This window comes from Dendropsophus ebraccatus, chromosome 14 (assembly GCF_027789765.1).
Source record: "Dendropsophus ebraccatus isolate aDenEbr1 chromosome 14, aDenEbr1.pat, whole genome shotgun sequence".
NCBI classification, from domain to species: Eukaryota; Metazoa; Chordata; class Amphibia; order Anura; family Hylidae; genus Dendropsophus; species Dendropsophus ebraccatus.
The window spans coordinates 5,171,865-5,177,864 of NC_091467.1; the positions used below are offsets into that span (position 1 = coordinate 5,171,865).

Sequence of the window (6,000 nt, forward strand, 5' to 3'; positions counted from 1 at the left end):
GCTCAGCCCGGAAGACTCAGGTTATTTTACAGGACGACGCTGTAAAACGCTGTATTCATCTATAGGACCAGGAGTTGCGCAACGCGGAAGGACTGCGCAATTTCTTCATTCAAACTAGGAATAGGGTCTCCAGCTCAGTCCCCACGATCCTGCCGCCTGTGGTTTACATTCCAGCACGGAAAAGAACACTGCTTTACCAAGGGGGAAAAAAGCAGGAAAACACAAAGTTCTTGTAAGGTAACAGATTAAGAGGATATAGGTAAATGAGAGAGGAGGGCGGCCGCTTGCGTCATAAAAAGGATGGCCAACGCTTCCAGAGAGAGGACGCTTACCCCATGCGTCATAAAAAGGATGGCCACCACGTGCATCAGAAAAAGGACAGCCGCCACAAGCGTTGGAGAGAGGTTGGCTGCCTCGTGCGTCAGAGAGGGCAACTGCCATGTGCGTCAGGTAGAGGAGGGCGGCCGCCATGTGCGTCAGGTAGAGGAGGGCCGCCATGTGCGTCAGGTTGAGGAGGGCAGCAGCGTGCATCAGAGAGAGGATGAGTAGTATGCGCATATTATAGACAATACGGTATCATTTACACACCTGTTACCAATGTGGCTATTGGCTGACATGGCTAATCCCATCAGTGAGAAAGGTGCACTTATTACTGCCAATGCGGTAAATACACCTGTTGTAGTATATTAATATAGGCGTTTTCTATACATCTTAGGTGTCATTACCCCAATGGACCTCTACATAACAACTCACTAAAATCTTATTAGCAGAATCAGAGGATGTAAAGGCCCTATTACACTAAACAATTATGGCCCATATTCGGCCATTACAGACGATAGTTGTCGATAATGTTGAAAGACAAACCACTAAGATAGCAACGATCTGCTGCCGTCGCTCCGTGGAATAGGGCCCCCCCCAGCTTTTACCTGCTCGCTGCCAACGCGTGTAAAAGTGCCCGCAGCAAGCGGGAAACAAGGTAATAGGGGCATAAGATGAGACATGAAAGAGAGCACAATGCTAGAGGAGTCAGGAGGAGGGCTGATCACAGGCAGCAGTGCCTCCACGATATAGCACGTGTTTCATACATTAAGCCCTGGATATTCATGAGAAGCAGAAAACTCCTCGCACCAGCTGCTGATTGGCAGTTATCTATCCATGCTGTTTATAAGCAGTGAACTATCAATCAGCAGCTGGAGGGCGGGGGAAAGGGAAGCAAGAATCCTATTCTCCTGCATATTAGGAGATTGGCTGAACAAAATGATGTAAATAATACACAATCTGTTCAGCATTTCTGTCACTAGTTTATGCTGCCCTCATTTAAGGCAGAATAACCTGACAGGTTCTGTTTAAGTCCTGTCAACTTTTCTCAAAGTCCCTGGCAGTGTCCCAGAGGCCACTGTCAGCAGAAAACGTCTCCAAACATTTTATTTCCATGCCAGGTAAATCGAGGTGGATGGGCAGCAGGAGGCCTGGCATGGGATTCAGGATAGTTGGTAACAAGCACTCCCTGCAGGGCTCACCATGTGTAAAGTCTTAGTCTTGTAGCAATGATCCTGTTACCTAACCCCAGGTGACGGTCAGGTACGCCATCTTTTCAGGGGTTATAGGGAGACCCTGTGATGGGAGTGATCATACCACTATCCTGCCCTGCTCTCACCAAGAACAAACGCCACTTTATGGCCCCGCCGCAGAGAAGACTGTAATGCCACTTTGTCACCCGAAGCTGAACCGCACAGCAATCTTAACATGAAAAGGAACAGAGAGCCAGATGACGACAACAGAGAGGCGCAGAGAAAGCCACAAATGGTATTTGGTATGGGCTAACATGGCCGCACTGTGGGAACTGCACAGTATTGCTAATCTCTGTACAGTGCTATGGAATAAGTCACATAACAAACATGACACAATGTGAATCCTGGGAAGATTATGTCAGCCCCATGTTACACGCTCACAAGTGTGAAAACTTACAACACGTCACCCTGTAAGAAGCGTTTCATCCATCACAGCAGTGCTCCCCACAAGGGATGAGCGAACAGGCTGAGGTTTGGGTTTGTATGAACCTGAACTCTCGGCTTCTGATTCCTGCTGTCTGCCCGCTCCGTGGAGAGGGTGGATACAGCCTGAGGACCGCCTAGAAAACTGGGATACAGCCTATGGTTATGGCTGTATCCCAGTTTTCCAGGCTGTCCTCAAGGTTGCATCCACCCTCTCCACGAAGCGAGCAGACAGCGGGAATCAGAAGCCGAGAGTTCAGGTTCATAGGAACCCAAACCTCGGCCGGTTTGCTCATCCCTACTCCCAACCATTGGCTCTGCTGATGGTTCAAAATTACAACTCCCACTGTGCCCAGTGGTTGTATCTCATCATTGAGTGATGGTCTAATGCGGTGTGTCTTGTGCTCAGGGAATGATGGGAGCTGTAGTTCTGCACCAGCCCCTCCCCCCCAGAGGTCACTCAGGACATGCTGGGAGTTGTAGTTATGCCCTAGCCCCCTCCAGAGCACTCTGGGAATAATGGGAGTCGTAGTTATGCACCAGCCCCCCCACAGAGGCCTCACTCAGGGCATGCTGGAAGTCGTAGTTATGCACCAGCCCCCCACAGAGCAATCACTCTGGGAATAATGGGAGTCGTAGTTATGCACCAGCCCCCCACAGAGGGATCACTCAGGGCATGCTGGGAGTTGTAGTAATGCACCAGCCCCCCACAGAGGGATCACTCGGGGCATGCTGGGAGTTGTAGTTATGCACCAGCCCCCCACAGAGGGATCACTCGGGGCATGCTGGGAGTTGTAGTAATGCACCAGCCCCCCACAGAGGGATCACTCGGGGCATGCTGGGAGTTGTAGTAATGCACCAGCCCCCCACAGAGGGATCACTCAGGGCATGCTGGGAGTTGTAGTTATGCACCAGCCCCCCACAGAGGGATCACTCAGGGCATGCTGGGAGTTGTAGTAATGCACCAGCCCCCCACAGAGGGATCACTCAGGGCATGCTGGGAGTTGTAGTTATGCACCAGCCCCCCACAGAGGGATCACTCAGGGCATGCTGGGAGTTGTAGTTATGCACCAGCCCCCCACAGAGGGATCACTCAGGGCATGCTGGGAGTTGTAGTTATGCACCAGCCCCCCACAGAGGGATCACTCAGGGCAGATGAGGGCAACGGACACTTTACACCTAATCTCCTTATCTCTGAATTCCCACCTGGGGTTTAAAGTGTCCACAATAACAGGAAGACCCCAAGACAGCGGGGACGATGCCCATAAAGTCAGTGAGGGGAGAAGGGGGCTGTCACCTGAGATGGATGTGCCCTCACACACACACTGGGGGGCCGGAGCTGGAATGTGAAGGTGATTGTAAAATCATCAGAGAAAGAACCAGAAGGTGAAAGCGCCATAAATACCGGAGCAGAGACCCCTCAGGAGCCGACAGGAGGGGCAGCACCATCACATACCTGCCGACTACCACTCCCATCACTGGGACCCTACAGAGATTACGCCCATCATCCTCTATAGATGTACAGAGACGTCTCTCCAGTGATAACTCCCATCATCCCCTATAGATGTACAGAGACGTCTCTCCAGTGATAACTCCCATCATCCCCTATAGATGTACAGAGACGTCTCTCCAGTGATAACTCCCATCATCCTCTATAGATGTACAGGATGGAGGTCTCTCCAGTGATAACTCCCATCATCCTCTATAGATGTACAGAGACGTCTCTCCAGTGATAACTCCCATCATCCCCTATAGATGTACAGAGACGTCTCTCCAGTGATAACCCCCATCATCCTCTATAGATGTACAGAGACGTCTCTCCAGTGATAACTCCCATCATCCCCTATAGATGTACAGGATGGAGGTCTCTCCAGTGATAACTCCCATCATCCCCTATAGATGTACAGGATGGAGGTCTCTCCAGTGATAACTCCCATCATCCCCTATAGATGTACAGGATGGAGGTCTCTCCAGTGATAACTCCCATCATCCCCTATAGATGTACAGAGACGTCTCTCCAGTGATAACTCCCATCATCCCCTATAGATGTACAGAGACGTCTCTCCAGTGATAACTCCCATCATCCTCTATAGATGTACAGGATGGAGGTCTCTCCAGTGATAACTCCCATCATCCTCTATAGATGTACAGAGACGTCTCTCCAGTGATAACTCCCATCATCCCCTATAGATGTACAGAGACGTCTCTCCAGTGATAACCCCCATCATCCTCTATAGATGTACAGAGACGTCTCTCCAGTGATAACTCCCATCATCCCCTATAGATGTACAGAGACGTCTCTCCAGTGATAACCCCCATCATCCTCTATAGATATACAGAGACGTCTCTCCAGTGATAACTCCCATCATCCCCTATAGATGTACAGAGACGTCTCTCCAGTGATAACTCCCATCATCCCCTATAGATGTACAGGATGGAGGTCTCTCCAGTGATAACTCCCATCATCCCCTATAGATGTACAGGATGGAGGTCTCTCCAGTGATAACTCCCATCATCCCCTATAGATGTACAGAGACGTCTCTCCAGTGATAACTCCCATCATCCCCTATAGATGTACAGAGACATCTCTCCAGTGATAACTCCCATCATCCCCTATAGATGTACAGGATGGAGGTCTCTCCAGTGATAACTCCCATCATCCTCGCCAGAGCAGACTATACGCCATGGTTCTTTTTCCATTGTACAAATCCGGAAACACCAACACCCGGCACAGCCGTACTGACGGCACCGGGTGTCATGGCGGGGGTATAGCCAGGGCCGGGTGTGATGGGGGGGGGCGGGTGTGATGGGGGGGGGGGGGACAGGCCGGGTGTGATGGGGGGGGGGGGGGGGGGGGGACAGGCCGGGTGTGATGGGGGGGGGGGGGGGGGGGGACAGGCCGGGTGTGATGGGGGGGGGGGGGGACAGGCCGGGTGTGATGGGGGGGGGGGGGCCGGGTGTGATGGGGGGGGGGGCCGGGTGTGATGGGGGGGGGGGCGGGTGTGATGGGGGGGGGGGGGCGGGTGTGATGGGGGGGGGGGGGCGGGTGTGATGGCGGGGGTATAGCCAGAGCCGGGTGTGATGGCGGGGGTATAGCCAGGGCCGGGTGTGATGGCGGGGGTATAGCCAGGGCCGGGTGTGATGGCGGGGGTATAGCCAGGGCCGGGTGTGATGGGGGGGGCAGGCCGGGTGTGATGGCGGGGGTATAGCCAGAGCCGGGTGTGATGGCGGGGGTATAGCCAGAGCCGGGTGTGATGGCGGGGGGGGGGGACAGGCCGGGTGTCACGGCGGGGGAATAGCCAGGGCCGGGTGTCATGGGGGGGGGGGGACAGGCCGGGTGTCATGGGGGGGGGGGGGGACAGGCCGGGTGTCACGGCGGGGGGGGACAGGCCGGGTGTCACGGCGGGGGTATAGCCAGGGCCGGGTGTCATGGCGGAGACATTTACCTCACAACTTTCCCGCCTCTCGGCTCCTCGGCGGCTGCAGCGCGCGCCTACTCTCTTTCCGTGTGACGTCACAATGCGGAGGCGGGGCTTATAGGTCACATGACCCAGCGGAAGTTAGAAACTACAACTACATGCTGATCACTGTCACAGCTGTCATCATTGCCCGGGGGCACTTGGAGAGGTCACCCTATGGAGTCGTATTCAGGAGGACACCCCACCTCTGCTGCTCCCGCCATAATGCTTAACACAGCTGACCATTTCCTACAGTGTATCCAGCATGGACTGCCTCATCCCATAGGCCAGGCCGTCACTGCCGCAACCAATAGACTTCCAGCACCCATAGCAACCAATAGACTTCCAGCACCCATAGCAACCAATAGACTTCCAGCACCCAGAGCAACCAATAGACTTCCAGCACCCATAGCAACCAATAGACTTCCAGCACCCATAGCAACCAATAGACTTCCAGCACCAAGAGCAACCAATAGACTTCCAGCACCCATAGCAACCAATAGACTTCCAGCACCCATAGCAACCAATAGACTTCCAGCACTCATAGC

The 6,000-nt window shown here is 53.6% G+C and overlaps 1 long non-coding RNA gene across 1 annotated transcript in view; it reads right to left on the reverse strand.

Moving 5' to 3' along the window:
• LOC138772322 (uncharacterized) overlaps positions 1-5,496 on the reverse strand; it is a 62,639-nt gene extending 57,143 nt beyond the window's left edge. Inside the window, exon 1 of the long non-coding RNA XR_011359745.1 lies at positions 5,441-5,496. This is a non-coding gene — a long non-coding RNA (uncharacterized lncRNA). The remainder of the gene's footprint in view (positions 1-5,440) is intronic.
• Positions 5,497-6,000: the final 504 nt, after the last annotated feature.